This window comes from Oncorhynchus masou, unplaced genomic scaffold (assembly GCF_036934945.1).
Source record: "Oncorhynchus masou masou isolate Uvic2021 unplaced genomic scaffold, UVic_Omas_1.1 unplaced_scaffold_769, whole genome shotgun sequence".
Lineage (NCBI taxonomy): Eukaryota > Metazoa > Chordata > Actinopteri > Salmoniformes > Salmonidae > Oncorhynchus > Oncorhynchus masou.
This window is the reverse complement of record NW_027014157.1, coordinates 176,776-204,161: the sequence shown is the minus strand read 5'-3', so window position 1 is coordinate 204,161 and position 27,386 is coordinate 176,776. Positions and strand designations below refer to the sequence as shown.

The 27,386-nt window shown below is 50.0% G+C and overlaps 1 pseudogene; it reads left to right on the top strand.

Annotated features, from left to right (window-relative positions):
- Window positions 1–27,386, top strand: part of LOC135537415 (tripeptidyl-peptidase 2-like) — a 113,105-nt pseudogene that overhangs the window by 16,805 nt on the left and 68,914 nt on the right.

Below are 27,386 nucleotides of genomic sequence, written 5' to 3'. Positions count from 1 at the left end.
GTCTGGTAGGTAGACTGAACTGCCCTGTCTGGTAGGTGCCCTGTCTGGACTGAACTGCCCTGTCTGGTAGGTAGACTGAACTGCCCTGTCTGGTAGGTAGACTGAACTGCCCTGTCTGGTAGGTGGACTGAACTGCCCTGTCTGGTAGGTAGACTGAACTGCCCTGTCTGGTAGGTAGACTGAACTGCCCTGTCTGGTAGGTGGACTGAACTGCCCTGTCTGGTAGGTAGACTGAACTGCCCTGTCTGGTAGGTAGACTGAACTGCCCTGTCTGGTAGGTAGACTGAACTGCCCTGTCCGGTAGGTAGACTGAACTGCCCTGTCTGGTAGGTAGACTGAGGTACTGCCCTGTCTGGTAGGTGGACTGAACTGCCCTGTCTGGTAGGTGGACTGAACTGCCCTGTCTGGTAGTTAGACTGGACTGCCCTGTCTGGTAGGTGGACTGAACTGCCCTGTCCGGTAGGTGGACTGAACTGCCCTGTCTGGTAGGTGGACTGAACTGCCCTGTCTGGTAGGTAGACTGAACTGCCCTGTCTGGTAGGTGGACTGAACTGCCCTGTCTGGTAGGTAGACTGAACTGCCCTGCCTGGTAGGTAGCCAGGACCATGGTAGACTGAACTGCCCTGTCTGGTAGGTAGACTGAACTGCCCTGTCTGGTAGGTAGACTGAACTGCCCTGTCTGGTAGGTAGACTGAACTGCCCTGTCCTGGTAGGTAGACTGAACTGCCCTGTCTGGTAGGTAGACTGAACTGCCCTGTCTGGTAGGTGGACTGAACTGCCCTGTCTGGTAGGTAGACTGAACTGCCCTGTCTGGTAGGTAGACTGAACTGCCCTGTCTGGTAGGTGGACTGAACTGCCCTGTCTGGTAGGTAGACTGAACTGCCCTGTCTGGTAGGTAGACTGAACTGCCCTGTCTGGTAGGTAGACTGAACTGCTCTGGGTCCTTGGGACTGCTCAGAGTCCTGGTTAGGACCCAATCTGAATGGTGAATTCTCGTTATTGTACTATTTAAAATGGCAGTTTAAACATTAGCAATTGTACATTTGTCACATCCCCAGCGAGCGATTTATCAATCCCGAGCACATGAGATGTGTGTGTAAATGAGTCTACACATTTAGTTTCCTCACGCCTGTCCGTTGTTTTATCAGGCTGAGAAGCTGCAGAAGGAGGAGCTGCTGTGCCAGTCAGAGATCCTGGCGTCCCTGGAGAAGAAGTACAACGACCCGGGTCCGGTCTACGACTGTCTGCTGTGGAACGACGGAGACACCTGGAGGTAGGAGGAACGCCGTCTGCTGGGTCAAACCCCTTTTCAGGTCCTCCTTCCTGCCTTCCTCAGTTCATCTCCTGGGTCAGGTCCTCCTTCCTGCCTTCCTCAGTTCGTCTCCTGGGTCAAACCCCTTTTCAGGTCCTCCTTCCTGCCTTCCTCAGTTCATCTCCTGGGTCAAACCCCTTTTCAGGCCCTCCTTCCTGCCTTCCTCAGTTCGTCTCCTGGGTCAAACCCATTTTCAGGTCCTCCTTCCTGCCTTCCTCAGTTCATCTGCTGGGTCAAACCCCTTTTCAGGTCCTCCTTCCTGCCTTCCTCAGTTCGTCTCCTGGGTCAAACCCCTTTTCAGGCCCTCCTTCCTCCCTTCCTCAGTTCGTCTCCTGGGTCAAACCCCTTTTCAGGTCCTCCTTCCTGCCTTCCTCAGTTCGTCTCCTGGGTCAAACCCCCTTTCGTCTCCTGGGTCAGGTCCTCCTTCCTGCCTTCCTCAGTTCATCTCCTGGGTCAAACCCCTTTTCAGGTCCTCCTTCCTGCCTTCCTCAGTTCGTCTCCTGGGTCAAACCCCTTTTCAGGTCCTCCTTCCTGCCTTCCTCAGTTCGTCTCCTGGGTCAAACCCCTTTTCAGGCCCTCCTTCCTGCCTTCCTCAGTTCATCTCCTGGGTCAAACCCCTTTTCAGGTCCTCCTTCCTGCCTTCCTCAGTTCATCTCCTGGGTCAAACCCCTATTCAGGTCCTCCTTCCTGCCTTCCTCAGTTCATCTCCTGGGTCAAACCCCTTTTCAGGTCCTCCTTCCTGCCTTCCTCAGTTCGTCTCCTGGGTCAAACCCCTTTTCAGGTCCTCCTTCCTGCCTTCCTCAGTTCGTCTCCTGGGTCAAAGCCCTTTTCAGGTCCTCCTTCCTGCCTTCCTCAGTTCGTCTACTGGGTCAAACCCCTTTTCAGGCCCTACTTCCTGCCTTCCTCAGTTCGTCTGCTGGGTCAAACCCCTTTTCAGGTCCTCCTTCCTGCCTTCCTCAGTTCGTCTCCTGGGTCAGGCCCTCCTTCCTGCCTTCCTCAGTTCGTCTCCTGGGTCAGGCCCTCCTTCCTGCCTTCCTCAGTTCGTCTCCTGGGTCAAACCCCTTTTCAGGTCCTCCTTCCTGCCTTCCTCAGTTCGTCTGCTGGGTCAAACCCCTTTTCAGGTCCTCCTTCCTGCCTTCCTCAGTTCGTCTCCTGGGTCAGGCCCTCCTTCCTGCCTTCCTCAGTTTGTCTCCTGGGTCAAACCCCTTTTCAGGTCCTCCTTCCTGCCTTCCTCAGTTCGTCTGGGTCAAACTTTTCAGGTCCTCCTTCCTGCCTTCCTCAGTTCGTCTCCTGGGTCAAACCCCTTTTCAGGTCCTCCTTCCTGCCTTCCTCAGTTCGTCTCCTGGGTCAAACCCCTTTTCAGGTCCTCCTTCCTGCCTTCCTCAGTTCGTCTCCTGGGTCAAACCCCTTTTCAGGCCCTCCTTCCTGCCTTCCTCAGTTCGTCTCCTGGGTCAGGTCCTCCTTCCTGCCTTCCTCAGTTCGTCTCCTGGGTCAGGTCCTCCTTCCTGCCTTCCTCTGTTCGTCGTGATGAGAGGATTTGTCCCTCGGTGTCTTATCCATCTGTGTTCATCTCACCAGGGCTGAAGTGGACATTTTAGAGAGGAGATCTGTCTTTATGTGTCCTAAACCCTACTCCTTAACCCCTACTCCCCTCTAACCTCTAACCCCTACCCATGAACCTCTAACCCGTAACCTCTAACCTCCACCCCCTAAACTGATTCCCCCTGAACCTCTAACCTCTACCCCTTCCTAAACTGATACCCTGTAACCTCTAACCTCTACCCCCTAAACTGATTCCCCCTGAACCTCTAACCTCTACCCCCTAAACTGATACCCTGTAACCTCTAACCTCTACCCCCTAAACTGATACCCCGTAACCTCTACCCCCTAACCTGTAACCTCTAACCCCTTCCCCCTAAACTGCTACCCCGTAACCTCCTAACCCTAACCCCTCTTCCTGCCTTCCTCCAAACTGCTACCCTGTAACCTCTAACCCCTAAAGGTACTAATCTCTACAGGGCTGTGGTAGACACCTCAGAAACTGGAGACCTGTCCAGCTGCACGGTCCTGACCTCTACCCTCTAACCTCTACAGGGCTGTGGTAGACACCTCAGAGACTGGAGACCTTCCAGCTGCCGGTCCTCACCTCTACTCTCTAACCTCTACAGGGCTGTGGTAGACACCTCAGAGACTGGAGACCTGTCCAGCTGCACGGTCCTGACCTCTACCCTCTAACCTCTACAGGGCTGTGGTAGACACCTCAGAGACTGGAGACCTGTCCAGCTGCACGGTCCTGACCTCTACCCTCTATCCTCTACAGGGCTGTGGTAGACACCTCAGAGACTGGAGACCTGTCCAGCTGCACGGTCCTGACCTCCTACAGAGAGAAGCAGGAGTTTGCTACTCTGGGAAACGCTGAGATGCTCAACTACTGCCTTCCTCATCTCCTCCTGGGTCAAACCCCTTTTCAGGCCTCCTCCTGAGATGCTCCTACTCCGTTAACTCTAGGAAACACTCGGCATGCCTCGTCACCTCCTGAGGTCAGAGTTCACGGATCCCCTGTATTGTAGGAGTCTGCCCTGCGTCTTGACGTCTACAGCTGTGACGGTCTTGTCTCTGTTCAGGGGCTCATGGGACCCACGTGGCTCCTGAGCATAGCAGCAGGCCACTTCCCAGATGAGCCGGAGCGGTCCTCCATTGCCCCTGGCGCCCAGATCCTGGCGTTGAAGATCGGAGACACGCGGCTCAGCACCATGGAGACGGGCACCGGACTCATCCGCGGTAGGCTGAAGCAGCTGTCAATCAGCACACAACAGACCAGGGCCTCCCGGTTCCTCCATTCATCAATTCTCCTCTGTTCTTGTTTTGGTTCATTCCACTCCTCCTCTCTCTCTCCATCTCTTTCTGTCTCTTTCTGTCTCTTTCTCTGTCTCTTTCTGTCTCTCTCTTCCTGCTTCCTTTCTCTCTCTCTCCTCTTTTCTGTCCTCTCTCTTTCTTCTCTTTCTGTCTCTGTCTTCCTTCTTTTTCTTTCTGTCTCTCTCTCCTCCTTCTCTTTCTGTCTCTTTCTCTGTCTCTTTCTGTCTCTCTCTCTCCCCTCTCCTCTCTTTTTCTGTCTCTGGGTCTCCCTCTGTCACTCTCTCTTTCTGTCTCTTTCTGTCTCTCTCTCTCTCTGTCTTTCTGTCTTTCTCTGTCTCTTTCTGTCTGGGTCTCCCTCTTTCTGTCTCTCTCTCTCTGTCTTTCTGTCTTTCTCTGTCTCTTTCTGTCTTTCTCTCTGTCTCTCTGTCTCTGTCTCTCTTTCTCTGTCTCTCTCTGTCTTTCTGTTTCTCTCTGTCTAGATGATAGAGGTGATCAACTATAAATGTGACCTGGTTAACTACAGCTATGGAGAAGCTACCCACTGGCCCAACTCAGGGTGAGAGAGATGGCTTTTACTGTCTGTGTGTCTGGTAACTCTCTGTGTGTGTGTGTCTGGTAACTCTCTGTCTGTGTGTCTGGTAACTCTGTGTGTCCTCCTCTGTGTGTCCCTGTGTTGTCCAACAGGAGGATCTGTGAGGTGATTGGTAACTCTGTGTGTCCTCTGTGTTGTCCAACAGGAGGATCTGTGAGGTGATTGGGAACTCTGTGTGTCCTCTGTGTTGTCCAACAGGAGGATCTGTGAGGTGATTGGTAACTCTGTGTGTCCTCTGTGTTGTCCAACAGGAGGATCTGTGAGGTGATTGGGAACTCTGTGTGTCCTCTGTGTTGTCCAACAGGAGGATCTGTGAGGTGATTGGTAACTCTGTGTGTCCTCTGTGTTGTCCAACAGGAGGATCTGTGAGGTGATTGGTAACTCTGTGTGTCCTCTGTGTTGTCCAACAGGAGGATCTGTGAGGTGATTGGTAACTCTGTGTGTCCTCTGTGTTGTCCAACAGGGGGATCTGTGAGGTGATTGGTAACTCTGTGTGTCTCTGTGTTGTCCAACAGGAGGATCTGTGAGGTGATTGGTAACTCTGTGTGTCCTCTGTGTTGTCCAACAGGAGGATCTCCTCCTTCTGTGAGGTGATTGGTAACTCTGTGTGTCCTCTGTGTTGTCCAACAGGAGGATCTGTGAGGTGATTGGTAACTCTGTGTGTCCTCTGTGTTGTCCAACAGGAGGATCTGTGAGGTGATTGGTAACTCTGTGTGTCCTCTGTGTTGTCCAACAGGAGGATCTGTGAGGTGATTGGTAACTCTGTGTGTCCTCTGTGTTGTCCAAAAGGAGGATCTGTGAGGTGATTGGTAACTCTGTGTGTCCTCTGTGTTGTCCAACAGGAGGATCTGTGAGGTGATTGGTAACTCTGTGTGTCCTCTGTGTTGTCCAACAGGAGGATCTGCGAGGTGATTGGTGAAGCTTCAGAAACACAACGTATTGTTTGTGTCCAGCGCTGTCCAACGGGCCCTGTCTGTCTACTGTCGGCTGTCCTGGAGGGACTACTGCTGTCCTGGGTACACACACACACAGGATCACACACACTCTGTCTACTTCGGCTGTCCTGGAAGGACGACTGCTGCTGTTATAGGTACACACACACACACACACACTCTGTCTACTGTCGGCTGTCTTGGAGGGACTACTGCTGCTGTTATAGGTCCTCACACACACACTTCTGTCTACTGTCGGCTGTCCTGGAGGGACTACTGCTGCTGTTATAGGTACACACTTCACACACACACACACACACACACACACACTCTGTCTAACTGTCGGCTGTCCTGGAAGGACGACTGCTGCTGTTATAGGTACACACACACACACACTCTGTCTACTGTCGGCTGTCTTGGAGGGACTACTGCTGCTGTTATAGGTACACACACACACCACACACACACACACACACACACACACACACACACACACACACACTACTGGGTCACAACACACCTTTTCAGGTCCTCCTGCCTGCCTTCCAACAGTTCACACACACACACTCTCTGTCTACTGTCGGCTGTCCTGGAGGGACTACTGCTGCTGTTATAGGTACACACACACACACACACACACACACACACACACACACTCTCTGTCTACTGTCGGCTGTCCTGGAGGGACGACTGCTGCTGTTCAGGGTGTGGGGGTGTGTTTAACCCCGTTGGTCTCCTCTTCCAGGCGTGGGGGTGTGTTTAACCCCGTTGGTCTCCTCTTCCAGGCGTGGGGGTGTGTTTAACCCCGTTGGTCTCCTCTTCCAGGCGTGGGGTGTGTTTTACCCCGTGTTCTTCCTGGCGTGGGGGTGTGTTTAACCCCGTTGGTCTCCTCTTCCAGGCGTGGGGGTGTGTTTAACCCCGTTGGTCTCCTCTTCCAGGCGTGGGGGTGTGTTTAACCCCGTTGGTCTCCTCTTCCAGGCGTGGGGGTGTGTTTTACCCCGTTGGTCTCCTCTTCCAGGCGTGGGGGTGTGTTTAACCCCGTTGGTCTCCTCTTCCAGGCGTGGGGGTGTGTTTAACCCCGTTGGTCTCCTCTTCCAGGCGTGGGGGTGTGTTTAACCCCGTTGGTCTCCTCTTCCAGGCGTGGGGTGTGTTTAACCCCGTTGGTCTCCTCTTCCAGGCGTGGGGTGTATGTGTTTAACCCCGTTGGTCTCCTCTTCCAGGCGTGGGGGTGTATGTGTGTTTAACCCCGTTGGTCTCCTCTTCCAGGCGTGGGGGTGTGTTTAACCCCGTTGGTCTCCTCTTCTAGGTGTGGGGGTGTGTTTTACCCCGTTGGTCTCCTCGTCCAGGCGTGGGGGTGTATGTGTGTTTAACCCCGTTGGTCTCCTCTTCCAGGCGTGGGGGATGTGTTTAACCCCGTTGGTCTCCTCTTCCAGGCGTGGGGGTGTGTTTAACCCCGTTGGTCTCCTCTTCCAGGCGTGGGGGTGTGTTTAACCCCGTTGGTCTCCTCTTCCAGGCGTGGGGGTGTGTTTAACCCCGTTGGTCTCCTCTTCCAGGCGTGGGGCTGTGTTTAACCCCGTTGGTCTCCTCTTCCAGGCGTGGGGGCGTATGTAACTCCAGACATGATGGTTGCAGAGTATTCTCTGAGAGAGAAGCTCCCTCCGAACCAGTACACCTGGTCGTCTCGGGGCCCCAGTACCGACGGGGCCCTGGGGGTCAGTATCACTGCTCCGGGGGGGGCCATCGCCTCCGTACCCAACTGGACTCTCAGAGGAACCCAGCTGATGAATGGTACCTCCATGTCGTCCCCCAACGCCTGTGGAGGGATTGCCCTGGTGCTGTCAGGTGGGTGTGTTAATGTGTGTGTGTGTGTGTTTAATGGGGGTGTGTGTTAATATGTGTGTGTGTGTGTGTGTATGTGTTAATGGGGGGTTGTTTTAATGTGTGTGTGTTATAATGGGGTGTGTGTGTGTGTTATAATGGGGTGTGTGTGTGTGTGTGTGTGTGTTATAATGGGGGGTGTGTGTGTGTGTGTTATAATGGGGGGTTGTTTTAATGTGTGTGTGTTATAATGGGGTGTGTGTGTTTATAATGGGGTGTGTGTGTGTGTTATAATGGTGTGTGTGTTATAATGGTGTGTGTGTGTGTTATAATGGGGTGTGTGTTATAATGGTGTGTGTGTGTTATAATGGGGTGTGTGTGTGTGTTATAATGTGTGTGTGCGTGTGCGTTATAATGGGGGGTTGTTATAATGGTGTGTGTGTGTGTGTGGTATAATGGGGTGTGTGTGTGTGTTATAATGGTGTGTGTGTGTGTGTGTGTGTGTTATAATGGTGTGTGTGTGTGTGTGTTATAATGGTGTGTGTGCGTGCGCTGCAGGTCTGAAGCAGAACGGTATCCATCCGTCTGTCTCCGCGGTGAGGAGAGCTCTGGAGAACACCGCTCTGAAGGTCAACGACATCGAGGTGTTCGCACAGGGACACGGAATCATACAGGCAAGACTCCTCTGTGTTGGACAGGAAGTTGGACAGGAAGTTGGACTGTTGAGTAGAACTAGTGTCTACTGTATAGTGGAGAACTGGTGTCTACTGTATAGTGGAGAACTGGTGTCTACTGTATAGTGGAGAACTGGTGTCTACTGTATAGTGGAGAACTGGTGTCTACTGTATAGTGGAGAACTAGTGTCTACTGTATAGTGGAGAACTGGTGTCTACTGTATAGTGGAGAACTAACTGGTGTCTACTGTATAGTGGAGAACTGGTGTCTACTGTATAGTGGAGAGCTAGTGTCTACTGTATAGTGGAGAGCTAGTGTCTACTGTATAGTGGAGAGCTAGTGTCTACTGTATAGTGGAGAACTAGTGTCTACTGTATAGTGGAGAGCTAGTGTCTACTGTATAGTGGAGAACTGGTGTCTACTGTATAGTGGAGAGCTAGTGTCTACTGTATAGTGGAGAGCTAGTGTCTACTGTATAGTGGAGAACTAACTGGTGTCTACTGTATAGTGGAGAACTGGTGTCTACTGTATAGTGGAGAGCTAGTGTCTACTGTATAGTGGAGAACTGGTGTCTACTGTATAGTGGAGAGCTAGTGTCTACTGTATAGTGGAGAGCTAGTGTCTACTGTATAGTGGAGAACTAGTGTCTACTGTATAGTGGAGAACTAGTGTCTACTGTATAGTGGAGAACTAACTAGTGTCTACTGTATAGTGGAGAACTGGTGTCTACTGTATAGTGGAGAACTGGTGTCTACTGTATAGTGGAGAACTGGTGTCTACTGTATAGTGGAGAACTAACTAGTGTCTACTGTATAGTGAAGAACTGGTGTCTACTGTATAGTGGAGAACTGGTGTCTACTGTATAGTGGAGAACTGGTGTCTACTGTATAGTGGAGAACTGGTGTCTACTGTATAGTGGAGAACTGGTGTCTACTGTATAGTGGAGAACTGGTGTCTACTGTATAGTGGAGAACTGGTGTCTACTGTATAGTGGAGAGCTAGTGTCTACTGTATAGTGGAGAACTGGTGTCTACTGTATAGTGGAGAACTGGTGTCTACTGTATAGTGGAGAACTGGTGTCTACTGTATAGTGGAGAACTAACTAGTGTCTACTGTATAGTGAAGAACTGGTGTCTACTGTATAGTGGAGAACTGGTGTCTACTGTATAGTGGAGAACTGGTGTCTACTGTATAGTGGAGAACTAACTAGTGTCTACTGTATAGTGAAGAACTGGTGTCTACTGTATAGTGGAGAACTGGTGTCTACTGTATAGTGGAGAACTGGTGTCTACTGTATAGTGGAGAACTGGTGTCTACTGTATAGTGGAGAACTGGTGTCTACTGTATAGTGGAGAACTGGTGTCTACTGTATAGTGGAGAACTGGTGTCTACTGTATAGTGGAGAACTAGTGTCTACTGTATAGTGGAGAACTGGTGTCTACTGTATAGTGGAGAACTGGTGTCTACTGTATAGTGGAGAACTGGTGTCTACTGTATAGTGGAGAACTGGTGTCTACTGTATAGTGGAGAACTGGTGTCTACTGTATAGTGGAGAACTGGTGTCTACTGTATAGTGGAGAACTGGTGTCTACTGTATAGTGGAGAACTAGTGTCTACTGTATAGTGGAGAACTGGTGTCTACTGTCTGTCGGCTGTCCTGGAGGGACTAGTGGAGAACTGGTGTCTACTGTATAGTGGAGAACTAGTGTCTACTGTATAGTGGAGAACTGGTGTCTACTGTATAGTGGAGAACTAGTGTCTACTGTATAGTGGAGAACTGGTGTCTACTGTATAGTGGAGAACTGGTGTCTACTGTATAGTGGAGAACTAGTGTCTACTGTATAGTGGAGAACTGGTGTCTACTGTATAGTCAGCTAGTGTCTACTGTATAGTGGAGAACTAGTGTCTACTGTATAGTGGAGAACTAGTGTCTACTGTATAGTGGAGAACTGGTGTCTACTGTATAGTGGAGAACTGGTGTCTACTGTATAGTGGAGAGCTAGTGTCTACTGTATAGTGGAGAACTAGTGTCTACTGTATAGTGGAGAACTGGTGTCTACTGTATAGTGGAGAACTGGTGTCTACTGTATAGTGGAGAACTGGTGTCTACTGTATAGTGGAGAACTGGTGTCTACTGTATAGTGGAGAACTAGTGTCTACTGTATAGTGGAGAACTGGTGTCTACTGTATAGTGGAGAACTGGTGTCTACTGTATAGTGGAGAACTGTGTCTACTGTATAGTGGAGAACTAGTGTCTACTGTATAGTGGAGAACTAGTGTCTACTGTATAGTGGAGAACTGGTGTCTACTGTATAGTGGAGAGCTGTGTCTCTGTATAGTGGAGAACTAGTGTCTACTGTATAGTGGAGAACTAGTGTCTACTGTATAGTGGAGAACTAGTGTCTACTGTGGGGTGGAGAACTAACTAGTGTCTACTGTATAGTCCAGGAGAACTAACTAGTGTCTACTGTATAGTGGAGAACTAGTGTCTACTGTATAGTGGAGAACTAGTGTCTACTGTATAGTGGAGAACTGGTGTCTACTGTATAGTGGAGAACTGGTGTCTACTGTATAGTGGAGAACTAGTGTCTACTGTATAGTGGAGAACTGTTGTCTACTGTATAGTGGAGAACTGGTGTCTACTGTATAGTGGAGAACTAGTGTCTGTCTACTGTATAGTGGAGAACTAGTGTCTACTGTATAGTGGAGAACTAGTGTCTACTGTATAGTGGAGAACTAACTAGTGTCTACTGTATAGTGGAGAACTAGTGTCTACTGTATAGTGGAGAACTAGTGTCTACTGTATAGTGGAGAACTGGTGTCTACTGTATAGTGGAGAACTAACTGGTGTCTACTGTATAGTGGAGAACTGGTGTCTACTGTATAGTGGAGAACTAGTGTCTACTGTATAGTGGAGAACTGGTGTCTACTGTATAGTGGAGAACTAACTGGTGTCTACTGTATAGTGGAGAACTAACTGGTGTCTACTGTATAGTGGAGAACTAGTGTCTACTGTATAGTGGAGAACTGGTGTCTACTGTATAGTCAGCTAGTGTCTACTGTATAGTGGAGAACTGGTGTCTACTGTATAGTGGAGAACTGGTGTCTACTGTATAATGGAGAACTAGTGTCTACTGTATAGTGGAGAACTGGTGTCTACTGTATAGTGGAGAACTGGTGTCTACTGTATAGTGGAGAACTGGTGTCTACTGTATAGTGGAGAACTGGTGTCTACTGTATAGTGGAGAACTGGTGTCTACTGTATAGTGGAGAACTGGTGTCTACTGTATAGTGGAGAACTGGTGTCTACTGTATAGTGGAGAACTGGTGTCTACTGTATAGTGGAGAACTGGTGTCTACTGTATAGTGGAGAACTGGTGTCTACTGTATAGTGGAGAACTAGTGTCTACTGTATAGTGGAGAACTGGTGGCTACTGTATAGTGGAGAACTGGTGTCTACTGTATAGTGGAGAACTGGTGGCTACTGTATAGTGGAGAACTGGTGTCTACTGTATAGTGGAGAACTGGTGTCTACTGTATAGTGGAGAACTAGTGTCTACTGTATAGTGGAGAACTGGTGTCTACTGTATAGTGGAGAACTGGTGTCTACTGTATAGTGGAGAACTAGTGTCTACTGTATAGTGGAGAACTAGTGTCTACTGTATAGTGGAGAACTAGTGTCTACTGTATAGTGGAGAACTGGTGTCTACTGTATAGTGGAGAGCTAGTGTCTACTGTATAGTGGAGAACTAGTGTCTACTGTATAGTGGAGAACTAGTGTCTACTGTATAGTGGAGAACTAGTGTCTACTGTATAGTGGAGAACTAACTAGTGTCTACTGTATAGTGGAGAACTAACTAGTGTCTACTGTATAGTGGAGAACTAGTGTCTACTGTATAGTGGAGAACTAGTGTCTACTGTATAGTGGAGAACTGGTGTCTACTGTATAGTGGAGAACTGGTGTCTACTGTATAGTGGAGAACTAGTGTCTACTGTATAGTGGAGAACTAGTGTCTACTGTATAGTGGAGAACTGGTGTCTACTCTATAGTGGAGAACTAGTGTCTACTGTATAGTGGAGAACTAGTGTCTACTGTATAGTGGAGAACTAGTGTCTACTGTATAGTGGAGAACTAACTAGTGTCTACTGTATAGTGGAGAACTAGTGTCTACTGTATAGTGGAGAACTAGTGTCTACTGTATAGTGGAGAACTGGTGTCTACTGTATAGTGGAGAACTAACTGGTGTCTACTGTATAGTGGAGAACTGGTGTCTACTGTATAGTGGAGAACTAGTGTCTACTGTATAGTGGAGAACTGGTGTCTACTGTATAGTGGAGAACTAACTGGTGTCTACTGTATAGTGGAGAACTAGTGTCTACTGTATAGTGGAGAACTAGTGTCTACTGTATAGTGGAGAACTGGTGTCTACTGTATAGTCAGCTAGTGTCTACTGTATAGTGGAGAACTGGTGTCTACTGTATAGTGGAGAACTGGTGTCTACTGTATAATGGAGAACTAGTGTCTACTGTATAGTGGAGAACTGGTGTCTACTGTATAGTGGAGAACTGGTGTCTACTGTATAGTGGAGAACTGGTGTCTACTGTATAGTGGAGAACTGGTGTCTACTGTATAGTGGAGAACTGGTGTCTACTGTATAGTGGAGAACTGGTGTCTACTGTATAGTGGAGAACTGGTGTCTACTGTATAGTGGAGAACTGGTGTCTACTGTATAGTGGAGAACTGGTGTCTACTGTATAGTGGAGAACTGGTGTCTACTGTATAGTGGAGAACTGGTGTCTACTGTATAGTGGAGAACTGGTGTCTACTGTATAGTGGAGAACTGGTGTCTACTGTATAGTGGAGAACTGGTGGCTACTGTATAGTGGAGAACTGGTGTCTACTGTATAGTGGAGAACTGGTGTCTACTGTATAGTGGAGAACTAGTGTCTACTGTATAGTGGAGAACTGGTGTCTACTGTATAGTGGAGAACTAGTGTCTACTGTATAGTGGAGAACTAGTGTCTACTGTATAGTGGAGAACTAGTGTCTACTGTATAGTGGAGAACTGGTGTCTACTGTATAGTGGAGAACTGGTGTCTACTGTATAGTGGAGAACTGGTGTCTACTGTATAGTGGAGAACTAGTGACTACTGTATAGTGGAGAACTAGTGTCTACTGTATAGTGGAGAACTAGTGTCTACTGTATAGTGGAGAACTAACTAGTGTCTACTGTATAGTGGAGAACTAACTAGTGTCTACTGTATAGTCAGCTAGTGTCTACTGTATAGTGGAGAACTGGTGTCTACTGTATAGTGGAGAACTGGTGTCTACTGTATAGTGGAGAACTAACTAGTGTCTACTGTATAGTGGAGAACTAACTAGTGTCTACTGTATAGTGGAGAACTAACTAGTGTCTACTGTATAGTGGAGAACTAACTAGTGTCTACTGTATAGTGGAGAACTAACTAGTGTCTACTGTATAGTGGAGAACTAGTGTCTACTGTATAGTGGAGAACTAGTGTCTACTGTATAGTGGAGAGCTAGTGTCTACTGTATAGTGGAGAACTGGTGTCTACTCTATAGTCAGCTAGTGTCTACTCTATAGTGGAGAACTAGTGTCTACTCTATAGTCAGCTAGTGTCTACTGTATAATGGAGAACTAGTGTCTACTGTATAGTGGAGAGCTAGTGTCTACTGTATAGTGGAGAACTGGTGTCTACTGTATAGTGGAGAACTGGTGTCTACTGTATAGTGGAGAACTAACTAGTGTCTACTGTATAGTGGAGAACTAACTAGTGTCTACTGTATAGTGGAGAACTAACTAGTGTCTACTGTATAGTGGAGAACTAACTAGTGTCTACTGTATAGTGGAGAACTAGTGTCTACTGTATAGTGGAGAACTAGTGTCTACTGTATAGTGGAGAGCTAGTGTCTACTGTATAGTGGAGAACTGGTGTCTACTCTATAGTCAGCTAGTGTCTACTCTATAGTGGAGAACTAGTGTCTACTCTATAGTCAGCTAGTGTCTACTGTATAATGGAGAACTAGTGTCTACTGTATAGTGGAGAGCTAGTGTCTACTGTATAGTGGAGAACTGGTGTCTACTGTATAGTGGAGAACTAGTGTCTACTGTATAGTGGAGAACTAGTGTCTACTGTATAGTGGAGAACTGGTGTCTACTGTATAGTGGAGAACTGGTGTCTGCTGTATAGTGGAGAACTGGTGTCTGCTGTATAGTGGAGAACTAACTAGTGTCTACTGTATAGTGGAGAACTAACTAGTGTCTACTGTATAGTGGAGAACTAACTAGTGTCTACTGTATAGTGGAGAACTAGTGTCTACTGTATAGTGGAGAACTAGTGTCTACTGTATAGTGGAGAACTGGTGTCTACTGTATAGTGGAGAACTGGTGTCTACTGTATAGTGGAGAACTGGTGTCTACTGTATAGTGGAGAACTGGTGTCTACTGTATAGTGGAGAACTAGTGTCTACTGTATAGTGGAGAACTGGTGTCTACTGTATAGTGGAGAACTGGTGTCTACTGTATAGTGGAGAACTGGTGTCTACTGTATAGTGGAGAACTGGTGTCTACTGTATAGTGGAGAACTGGTGTCTACTGTATAGTGGAGAACTAGTGTCTACTGTATAGTGGAGAACTGGTGTCTACTGTATAGTGGAGAACTAGTGTCTACTGTATAGTGGAGAACTGGTGTCTACTGTATAGTGGAGAACTGGTGTCTACTGTATAGTGGAGAACTAGTGTCTACTGTATAGTGGAGAACTAGTGTCTACTGTATAGTGGAGAACTGGTGTCTACTGTATAGTGGAGAACTGGTGTCTACTGTATAGTGGAGAACTGGTGTCTACTGTATAGTGGAGAACTACTGTATCTACTGTGGAGAACTAGTGTCTACTGTATAGTGGAGAACTGGTGTCTACTGTATAGTGGAGAACTGGTGTCTACTGTATAGTGGAGAACTAGTGTCTACTGTATAGTGGAGAACTAGTGTCTACTGTATAGTGGAGAACTAGTGTCTACTGTATAGTGGAGAACTAACTAGTGTCTACTGTATAGTGGAGAACTAGTGTCTACTGTATAGTGGAGAACTGGTGTCTACTGTATAGTGGAGAACTGGTGTCTACTGTATAGTGGAGAACTGGTGTCTACTGTATAGTGGAGAACTAGTGTCTACTGTATAGTGGAGAACTCTACTGTATAGTGGAGAACTAGTGTCTACTGTATAGTGGAGAACTAGTGTCTACTGTATAGTGGAGAACTGGTGTCTACTGTATAGTGGAGAACTGTGTCTACTGTATAGTGGAGAACTGGTGTCTACTGTATAGTGGAGAACTGGTGTCTACTGTATAGTGGAGAACTGGTGTCTACTGTATAGTGGAGAACTGGTGTCTACTGTATAGTGGAGAACTGGTGTCTACTGTATAGTGGAGAACTAGTGTCTACTGTATAGTGGAGAACTGGTGTCTACTGTATAGTGGAGAACTAGTGTCTACTGTATAGTGGAGAACTGGTGTCTACTGTATAGTGGAGAACTGGTGTCTACTGTATAGTGGAGAACTAGTGTCTACTGTATAGTGGAGAACTGGTGTCTACTGTATAGTGGAGAACTGGTGTCTACTGTATAGTGGAGAACTGGTGTCTACTGTATAGTGGAGAACTGGTGTCTACTGTATAGTGGAGAACTGGTGTCTACTGTATAGTGGAGAACTGGTGTCTACTGTATAGTGGAGAACTGGTGTCTACTGTATAGTGGAGAACTGTCTACTGTATAGTGGAGAACTGGTGTCTACTGTATAGTGGAGAACTGGTGTCTACTGTATAGTGGAGAACTGGTGTCTACTGTATAGTGGAGAACTGGTGTCTACTGTATAGTGGAGAACTGGTGTCTACTGTATAGTGGAGAACTGGTGTCTACTGTATAGTGGAGAACTGGTGTCTACTGTATAGTGGAGAACTGGTGTCTACTGTATAGTGGAGAACTAGTGTCTACTGTATAGTGGAGAACTAGTGTCTACTGTATAGTGGAGAACTAGTGTCTACTGTATAGTGGAGAACTAGTGTCTACTGTATAGTGGAGAACTAGTGTCTACTGTATAGTGGAGAACTAGTGTCTACTGTATAGTGGAGAACTGGTGTCTACTGTATAGTGGAGAACTGGTGTCTACTGTATAGTGGAGAACTGGTGTCTACTGTATAGTGGAGAACTGGTGTCTACTGTATAGTGGAGAACTGGTGTCTACTGTATAGTGGAGAACTGGTGTCTACTGTATAGTGGAGAACTGGTGTCTACTGTATAGTGGAGAACTGGTGTCTACTGTATAGTGGAGAACTGGTGTCTACTGTATAGTGGAGAACTGGTGTCTACTGTATAGTGGAGAACTGGTGTCTACTGTATAGTGGAGAACTGGTGTCTACTGTATAGTGGAGAACTGGTGTCTACTGTATAGTGGAGAACTGAACTACTGTATAGTGGAGAACTAGTGTCTACTGTATAGTGGAGAACTGGTGTCTACTGTATAGTGGAGAACTGGTGTCTACTGTATAGTGGAGAACTAGTGTCTACTGTATAGTGGCGAACTGGTGTCTACTGTATAGTGGAGAACTGGTGTCTACTGTATAGTGGAGAACTGGTGTCTACTGTATAGTGGAGAACTGGTGTCTACTGTATAGTGGAGAACTGGTGTCTACTGTATAGTGGAGAACTGGTGTCTCTGTGCTTTTTACAGGTGGACAGAGCTGTGGACTACCTGACCCAGCATGCCGCTCTCCCCACCGCTAACCTGGGCTTCACTGTTACCGTGGGAACGCAGCGAGGCATCTACCTCCGAGACCCCACCCAGGTCCTGTCCCCCTCCGACCACGGGGTCGGCATCGAACCCATTTTCCCCGAAAATACCGGTATCTCTCTCACACACACACACACTGCATGATTGGTGATTAGTCTGTCCTCTTTAGTTCTATTAATTGGTCCATTCTACTTCCTGTTTGACAGAGAACACGGAGCGTATTTCTCTGCAACTGCACCTGGCCCTGACATGCTCCGCCTCCTGGGTACAGTGTCCCTCCCACCTGGAGCTCATGAACCAGTGTCGTCATGTCAACGTCAGAGTCGATCCCCTGGGGCTCCGAGAGGGACTGCATTATACTGAGGTACGGAGAGGGACTGGGTTATACTGAGGAGAGGAGAGAGGGACTGGGTTATACTGAGGAGAGGAGAGAGGGACTGGGTTATACTGAGGAGAGGAGAGGGACTGGGTTATACTGAGGAGAGGAGAGGGACTGGGTTATACTGAGGAGAGGAGAGGGACTGGGTTATACTGAGGAGAGGAGAGTGACTGGGTTATACTGAGGAGAGGAGAGGGACTGGGTTATACTGAGGAGAGGGACTGGGTTATACTGAGGAGAGGAGAGGGACTGGGTTATACTGAGGAGAGGAGAGGGACTGGGTTATACTGAGGAGAGGAGAGAGGGACTGGGTTATACTGAGAGGAGAGAGGGACTGGGTTATACTGAGGAGAGGAGAGGGACTGGGTTATACTGAGGAGAGGAGAGAGGGGACTGGGTTATACTGAGGAGAGGAGAGAGGGACTGGGTTATACTGAGGAGAGAGAGAGACTGGGTTATACTGAGGAGAGGAGAGGGACTGGGTTATACTGAGGAGAGGAGAGGGACTGGGTTATACTGAGGAGAGGAGAGGGACTGGGTTATACTGAGGAGAGGAGAGGGACTGGGTTATACTGAGGAGAGGAGAGAGGGACTGGGTTATACTGAGGAGAGGAGAGGGACTGGGTTATACTGAGGAGAGGAGAGAGGGACTGGGTTATACTGAGGAGAGGAGAGGGACTGGGTTATACTGAGGAGAGGAGAGGGACTGGGTTATACTGAGGAGAGGAGAGGGACTGGGTTATACTGAGGAGAGGAGAGAGGGACTGGGTTATACTGAGGAGAGGAGAGACTGGGACTGGGTTATACTGAGGAGAGGAGAGGGACTGGGTTATACTGAGGAGAGGAGAGAGGGACTGGGTTATACTGAGGAGAGGAGAGGGACTGGGTTATACTGAGGAGAGGAGAGAGGGACTGGGTTATACTGAGGAGAGGAGAGGGACTGGGTTATACTGAGGAGAGGAGAGGGGACTGGGTTATACTGAGGAGAGGAGAGGGACTGGGTTATACTGAGGAGAGGAGAGGGGACTGGGTTATACTGAGGAGAGGAGAGGGACTGGGTTATACTGAGGAGAGGAGAGAGGGACTGGGTTATACTGAGGAGAGGAGAGGGACTGGGTTATACTGAGGAGAGGAGAGGGACTGGGTTATACTGAGGAGAGGAGAGGGACTGGGTTATACTGAGGAGAGGAGAGGGACTGGGTTATACTGAGGAGAGGAGAGAGGGACTGGGTTATACTGAGGAGAGGAGAGGGACTGGGTTATACTGAGGAGAGGAGAGGGACTGGGTTATACTGAGGAGAGGAGAGGGGACTGGGTTATACTGAGGAGAGGAGAGGGACTGGGTTATACTGAGGAGAGGAGAGGGACTGGGTTATACTGAGGAGAGGAGAGGGACTGGGTTATACTGAGGAGAGGAGAGGGACTGGGTTATACTGAGGAGAGGAGAGAGGGACTGGGTTATACTGAGGAGAGGAGAGGGACTGGGTTATACTGAGGAGAGGAGAGGGACTGGGTTATACTGAGGAGAGGAGAGAGGGACTGGGTTATACTGAGGAGAGGAGAGGGACTGGGTTATACTGAGGAGAGGAGAGGGACTGGGTTATACTGAGGAGAGGAGAGAGGGACTGGGTTATACTGAGGAGAGGAGAGGGACTGGGTTATACTGAGGAGAGGAGAGAGGACTGGGTTATACTGAGGAGAGGAGAGGGACTGGGTTATACTGAGGAGAGGAGAGAGGGACTGGGTTATACTGAGGAGAGGAGAGAGGGACTGGGTTATACTGAGGAGAGGAGAGAGGGACTGGGTTATACTGAGGAGAGGAGAGAGGGACTGGGTTATACTGAGGAGAGGAGAGGGACTGGGTTATACTGAGGAGAGGAGAGGGGACTGGGTTATACTGAGGAGAGGAGAGGGACTGGGTTATACTGAGGAGAGGAGAGAGGGACTGGGTTATACTGAGGAGAGGAGAGAGGGACTGGGTTATACTGAGGAGAGGAGAGAGGGACTGGGTTATACTGAGGAGAGGAGAGGGACTGGGTTATACTGAGGAGAGGAGAGAGGGACTGGGTTATACTGAGGAGAGGAGAGGGACTGGGTTATACTGAGGAGAGGAGAGGGACTGGGTTATACTGAGGAGAGGAGAGAGGGACTGGGTTATACTGAGGAGAGGAGAGGGACTGGGTTATACTGAGGAGAGGAGAGGGACTGGGTTATACTGAGGAGAGGAGAGAGGGACTGGGTTATACTGAGGAGAGGAGAGAGGGACTGGGTTATACTGAGGAGAGGAGAGGGACTGGGTTATACTGAGGAGAGGAGAGGGACTGGGTTATACTGAGGAGAGGAGAGAGGGACTGGGTTATACTGAGGAGAGGAGAGGGACTGGGTTATACTGAGGAGAGGAGAGGGACTGGGTTATACTGAGGAGAGGGACTGGGTTATACTGAGGAGAGGAGAGAGGGACTGGGTTATACTGAGGAGAGGAGAGGGACTGGGTTATACTGAGGAGAGGAGAGAGGGACTGGGTTATACTGAGGAGAGGAGAGGGACTGGGTTATACTGAGGAGAGGAGAGGGACTGGGTTATACTGAGGAGAGGAGAGAGGGACTGGGTTATACTGAGGAGAGGAGAGGGACTGGGTTATACTGAGGAGAGGAGAGAGGGACTGGGTTATACTGAGGAGAGGAGAGAGGGACTGGGTTATACTGAGGAGAGGAGAGGGACTGGGTTATACTGAGGAGAGGAGAGAGGGACTGGGTTATACTGAGGAGAGGAGAGGGACTGGGTTATACTGAGGAGAGGAGAGGGACTGGGTTATACTGAGGAGAGGAGAGGGACTGGGTTATACTGAGGAGAGGAGAGGGGACTGGGTTATACTGAGGAGAGGAGAGAGGGACTGGGTTATACTGAGGAGAGGAGAGGGACTGGGTTATACTGAGGAGAGGAGAGGGACTGGGTTATACTGAGGAGAGAGAGGGACTGGGTTATACTGAGGAGAGGAGAGAGGGACTGGGTTATACTGAGGAGAGGAGAGAGGGACTGGGTTATACTGAGGAGAGGAGAGAGGGACTGGGTTATACTGAGGAGAGGAGAGGGACTGGGTTATACTGAGGAGAGGAGAGAGGGACTGGGTTATACTGAGGAGAGGAGAGGGACTGGGTTATACTGAGGAGAGGAGAGGGGGACTGGGTTATACTGAGGAGAGGAGAGGGACTGGGTTATACTGAGGAGAGGAGAGGGACTGGGTTATACTGAGGAGAGGAGAGAGGGACTGGGTTATACTGAGGAGAGGAGAGAGGGACTGGGTTATACTGAGGAGAGGAGAGGGACTGGGTTATACTGAGGAGAGGAGAGGGGACTGGGTTATACTGAGGAGAGGAGAGGGGACTGGGTTATACTGAGGAGAGGAGAGAGGGACTGGGTTATACTGAGGAGAGGAGAGGGACTGGGTTATACTGAGGAGAGGAGAGAGGGACTGGGTTATACTGAGGAGAGGAGAGGGACTGGGTTATACTGAGGAGAGGAGAGAGGGACTGGGTTATACTGAGGAGAGGAGAGGGACTGGGTTATACTGAGGAGAGGAGAGGGGACTGGGTTATACTGAGGAGAGGAGAGGGACTGGGTTATACTGAGGAGAGGAGAGGGACTGGGTTATACTGAGGAGAGGAGAGGGGACTGGGTTATACTGAGGAGAGAGAGGGACTGGGTTATACTGAGGAGAGGAGAGAGGGACTGGGTTATACTGAGGAGAGGAGAGGGACTGGGTTATACTGAGGAGAGGAGAGAGGGACTGGGTTATACTGAGGAGAGGAGAGGGACTGGGTTATACTGAGGAGAGGAGAGGGACTGGGTTATACTGAGGAGAGGAGAGGGGACTGGGTTATACTGAGGAGAGGAGAGAGGGACTGGGTTATACTGAGGAGAGGAGAGGGACTGGGTTATACTGAGGAGAGGAGAGAGGGACTGGGTTATACTGAGGAGAGGAGAGGGACTGGGTTATACTGAGGAGAGGAGAGGGACTGGGTTATACTGAGGAGAGGAGAGGGACTGGGTTATACTGAGGAGAGGAGAGAGGGACTGGGTTATACTGAGGAGAGGAGAGGGACTGGGTTATACTGAGGAGAGGAGGGGACTGGGTTATACTGAGGAGAGGAGAGGGGACTGGGTTATACTGAGGAGAGGAGAGGGACTGGGTTATACTGAGGAGAGGAGAGAGGGACTGGGTTATACTGAGGAGAGGAGAGGGACTGGGTTATACTGAGGAGAGGAGAGGGGACTGGGTTATACTGAGGAGAGGAGAGGGACTGGGTTATACTGAGGAGAGGAGAGGGACTGGGTTATACTGAGGAGAGGAGAGGGACTGGGTTATACTGAGGAGAGGAGAGAGGGACTGGGTTATACTGAGGAGAGGAGAGGGACTGGGTTATACTGAGGAGAGAGGGACTGGGTTATACTGAGGAGAGGAGAGGGACTGGGTTATACTGAGGAGAGGAGAGGGACTGGGTTATACTGAGGAGAGGAGAGGGGACTGGGTTATACTGAGGAGAGGAGAGGGACTGGGTTATACTGAGGAGAGGAGAGGGACTGGGTTATACTGAGGAGAGGAGAGGGACTGGGTTATACTGAGGAGAGGAGAGAGGGACTGGGTTATACTGAGGAGAGGGACTGGGTTATACTGAGGAGAGGAGAGGGACTGGGTTATACTGAGGAGAGGAGAGGGACTGGGTTATACTGAGGAGAGGAGAGGGACTGGGTTATACTGAGGAGAGGAGAGGGACTGGGTTATACTGAGGAGAGGAGAGGGACTGGGTTATACTGAGGAGAGGAGAGGGACTGGGTTATACTGAGGAGAGGAGAGGGACTGGGTTATACTGAGGAGAGGAGAGGGACTGGGTTATACTGAGGAGAGGAGAGGGACTGGGTTATACTGAGGAGAGGGAGGGACTGGGTTATACTGAGGAGAGGAGAGAGGGACTGGGTTATACTGAGGAGAGGAGAGGGGACTGGGTTATACTGAGGAGAGGAGAGAGGGACTGGGTTATACTGAGGAGAGGAGAGAGGGACTGGGTTATACTGAGGAGAGGAGAGGGACTGGGTTATACTGAGGAGAGGAGAGAGGGACTGGGTTATACTGAGGAGAGGAGAGAGGGACTGGGTTATACTGAGGAGAGGAGAGGGACTGGGTTATACTGAGGAGAGGAGAGGGACTGGGTTATACTGAGGAGAGAGGGACTGGGTTATACTGAGGAGAGGAGAGGGACTGGGTTATACTGAGGAGAGGAGAGGGACTGGGTTATACTGAGGAGAGAGGGACTGGGTTATACTGAGGAGAGGAGAGGGGACTGGGTTATACTGAGGAGAGGAGAGAGGGACTGGGTTATACTGAGGAGAGGAGAGGGGGACTGGGTTATACTGAGGAGAGGAGAGGGACTGGGTTATACTGAGGAGAGGAGAGGGACTGGGTTATACTGAGGAGAGGAGAGGGACTGGGTTATACTGAGGAGAGGAGAGAGGGACTGGGTTATACTGAGGAGAGGAGAGAGGGACTGGGTTATACTGAGGAGAGGAGAGGGACTGGGTTATACTGAGGAGAGGAGAGGGACTGGGTTATACTGAGGAGAGGAGAGGGACTGGGTTATACTGAGGAGAGGAGAGAGGGACTGGGTTATACTGAGGAGAGGAGAGGGACTGGGTTATACTGAGGAGAGGAGAGGGACTGGGTTATACTGAGGAGAGGAGAGGGACTGGGTTATACTGAGGAGAGGAGAGGGACTGGGTTATACTGAGGAGAGGAGAGAGGGACTGGGTTATACTGAGGAGAGGGACTGGGTTATACTGAGGAGAGGAGAGGGACTGGGTTATACTGAGGAGAGGAGAGGGACTGGGTTATACTGAGGAGAGGAGAGGGACTGGGTTATACTGAGGAGAGGAGAGGGACTGGGTTATACTGAGGAGAGGAGAGGGACTGGGTTATACTGAGGAGAGGAGAGGGACTGGGTTATACTGAGGAGAGGAGAGAGGGACTGGGTTATACTGAGGAGAGGAGAGAGGACTGGGTTATACTGAGGAGAGGAGAGAGGGACTGGGTTATACTGAGGAGAGGAGAGGGACTGGGTTATACTGAGGAGAGGAGAGGGACTGGGTTATACTGAGGAGAGGAGAGGGACTGGGTTATACTGAGGAGAGGAGAGAGGGACTGGGTTATACTGAGGAGAGGAGAGAGGGACTGGGTTATACTGAGGAGAGGAGAGAGGGACTGGGTTATACTGAGGAGAGGAGAGAGGGACTGGGTTATACTGAGGAGAGGAGAGGGACTGGGTTATACTGAGGAGAGGAGAGAGGGACTGGGTTATACTGAGGAGAGGAGAGGGACTGGGTTATACTGAGGAGAGGAGAGGGACTGGGTTATACTGAGGAGAGGAGAGAGGGACTGGGTTATACTGAGGAGAGGAGAGGGACTGGGTTATACTGAGGAGAGGAGAGAGGGACTGGGTTATACTGAGAGGAGAGGGACTGGGTTATACTGAGGAGAGGAGAGGGACTGGGTTATACTGAGGAGAGGGACTGGGTTATACTGAGGAGAGGGACTGGGTTATACTGAGGAGAGGGACTGGGTTATACTGAGGAGAGGAGAGAGGGACTGGGTTATACTGAGGAGAGGAGAGGGACTGGGTTATACTGAGGAGAGGAGAGGGACTGGGTTATACTGAGGAGAGGAGAGGGACTGGGTTATACTGAGGAGAGGAGAGGGACTGGGTTATACTGAGGAGAGGAGAGGGGACTGGGTTATACTGAGGAGATGAGAGGGACTGGGTTATACTGAGGAGAGGAGAGGGACTGGGTTATACTGAGGAGAGGAGAGGGACTGGGTTATACTGAGGAGAGGAGAGGGACTGGGTTATACTGAGGAGAGGAGAGGGACTGGGTTATACTGAGGAGAGGAGAGAGGGACTGGGTTATACTGAGGAGAGGAGAGGGACTGGGTTATACTGAGGAGAGGGAGAGGGACTGGGTTATACTGAGGAGAGGGGGACTGGGTTATACTGAGGAGAGGAGAGGGACTGGGTTATACTGAGGAGAGGAGAGGGGACTGGGTTATACTGAGGAGAGGAGAGAGGGACTGGGTTATACTGAGGAGAGGAGAGGGGACTGGGTTATACTGAGGAGAGGAGAGGGACTGGGTTATACTGAGGAGAGGAGAGGGACTGGGTTATACTGAGGAGAGGAGAGGGACTGGGTTATACTGAGGAGAGGAGAGGGACTGGGTTATACTGAGGAGAGGAGAGGGACTGGGTTATACTGAGGAGAGGAGAGGGGACTGGGTTATACTGAGGAGAGGAGAGGGACTGGGTTATACTGAGGAGAGGAGAGGGACTGGGTTATACTGAGGAGAGGAGAGGGACTGGGTTATACTGAGGAGAGGAGAGGGACTGGGTTATACTGAGGAGAGGAGAGAGGGACTGGGTTATACTGAGGAGAGGAGAGAGGGACTGGGTTATACTGAGGAGAGGAGAGAGGGACTGGGTTATACTGAGGAGAGGAGAGGGACTGGGTTATACTGAGGAGAGGAGAGAGGGACTGGGTTATACTGAGGAGAGGAGAGGGACTGGGTTATACTGAGGAGAGGAGAGAGGGACTGGGTTATACTGAGGAGAGGAGAGGGACTGGGTTATACTGAGGAGAGGAGAGGGGACTGGGTTATACTGAGGAGAGGAGAGGGGACTGGGTTATACTGAGGAGAGGAGAGAGGGACTGGGTTATACTGAGGAGAGGAGAGGGGGACTGGGTTATACTGAGGAGAGGAGAGAGAGGGACTGGGTTATACTGAGGAGAGGAGAGGGACTGGGTTATACTGAGGAGAGGAGAGGGACTGGGTTATACTGAGGAGAGGAGAGGGGGACTGGGTTATACTGAGGAGAGGAGAGGGACTGGGTTATACTGAGGAGAGGAGAGAGGGACTGGGTTATACTGAGGAGAGGAGAGGGACTGGGTTATACTGAGGAGAGGAGAGGGACTGGGTTATACTGAGGAGAGGAGAGAGGGACTGGGTTATACTGAGGAGAGGAGAGAGGGACTGGGTTATACTGAGGAGAGGAGAGGGGACTGGGTTATACTGAGGAGAGGAGAGAGGGACTGGGTTATACTGAGGAGAGGAGAGGGACTGGGTTATACTGAGGAGAGGAGAGGGGACTGGGTTATACTGAGGAGAGGAGAGAGGGACTGGGTTATACTGAGGAGAGGAGAGGGACTGGGTTATACTGAGGAGAGGAGAGGGGACTGGGTTATACTGAGGAGAGGAGAGGGACTGGGTTATACTGAGGAGAGGAGAGGGACTGGGTTATACTGAGGAGAGGAGAGGGGACTGGGTTATACTGAGGAGAGGAGAGGGGACTGGGTTATACTGAGGAGAGGAGAGAGGGACTGGGTTATACTGAGGAGAGGAGGGGACTGGGTTATACTGAGGAGAGGAGAGGGACTGGGTTATACTGAGGAGAGGAGAGAGGGACTGGGTTATACTGAGGAGAGGAGAGGGACTGGGTTATACTGAGGAGAGGAGAGGGACTGGGTTATACTGAGGAGAGGAGAGGGACTGGGTTATACTGAGGAGAGGAGAGAGGGACTGGGTTATACTGAGGAGAGGAGAGGGACTGGGTTATACTGAGGAGAGGAGAGGGGACTGGGTTATACTGAGGAGAGGAGAGAGGGACTGGGTTATACTGAGGAGAGGAGAGAGGGACTGGGTTATACTGAGGAGAGGAGAGAGGGACTGGGTTATACTGAGGAGAGGAGAGAGGGACTGGGTTATACTGAGGAGAGGAGAGGGACTGGGTTATACTGAGGAGAGGAGAGGGACTGGGTTATACTGAGGAGAGGAGAGGGACTGGGTTATACTGAGGAGAGGAGAGAGGGACTGGGTTATACTGAGGAGAGGAGAGGGGACTGGGTTATACTGAGGAGAGGAGAGGGACTGGGTTATACTGAGGAGAGGAGAGAGGGACTGGGTTATACTGAGGAGAGGAGAGAGGGACTGGGTTATACTGAGGAGAGGAGAGAGGGACTGGGTTATACTGAGGAGAGGAGAGAGGGACTGGGTTATACTGAGGAGAGGAGAGAGGGACTGGGTTATACTGAGGAGAGGAGAGAGGGACTGGGTTATACTGAGGAGAGGAGAGGGACTGGGTTATACTGAGGAGAGGAGAGGGGACTGGGTTATACTGAGGAGAGGAGAGAGGGACTGGGTTATACTGAGGAGAGGAGAGGGACTGGGTTATACTGAGGAGAGGAGAGGGACTGGGTTATACTGAGGAGAGGAGAGGGGACTGGGTTATACTGAGGAGAGGAGAGAGGGACTGGGTTATACTGAGGAGAGGAGAGGGACTGGGTTATACTGAGGAGAGGAGAGGACTGGGTTATACTGAGGAGAGGAGAGGGACTGGGTTATACTGAGGAGAGGAGAGGGACTGGGTTATACTGAGGAGAGGAGAGGGACTGGGTTATACTGAGGAGAGGAGAGGGACTGGGTTATACTGAGGAGAGGAGAGGGACTGGGTTATACTGAGGAGAGGAGAGGGACTGGGTTATACTGAGGAGAGGAGAGAGGGACTGGGTTATACTGAGGAGAGGAGAGGGACTGGGTTATACTGAGGAGAGGAGAGAGGGACTGGGTTATACTGAGGAGAGGAGAGGGGACTGGGTTATACTGAGGAGAGGAGAGAGGGACTGGGTTATACTGAGGAGAGGAGAGGGACTGGGTTATACTGAGGAGAGGAGAGAGGGACTGGGTTATACTGAGGAGAGGAGAGGGACTGGGTTATACTGAGGAGAGGAGAGGGACTGGGTTATACTGAGGAGAGGAGAGGGGACTGGGTTATACTGAGGAGAGGAGAGGGACTGGGTTATACTGAGGAGAGGAGAGAGGGACTGGGTTATACTGAGGAGAGGAGAGGGACTGGGTTATACTGAGGAGAGGAGAGGGACTGGGTTATACTGAGGAGAGGAGAGGGACTGGGTTATACTGA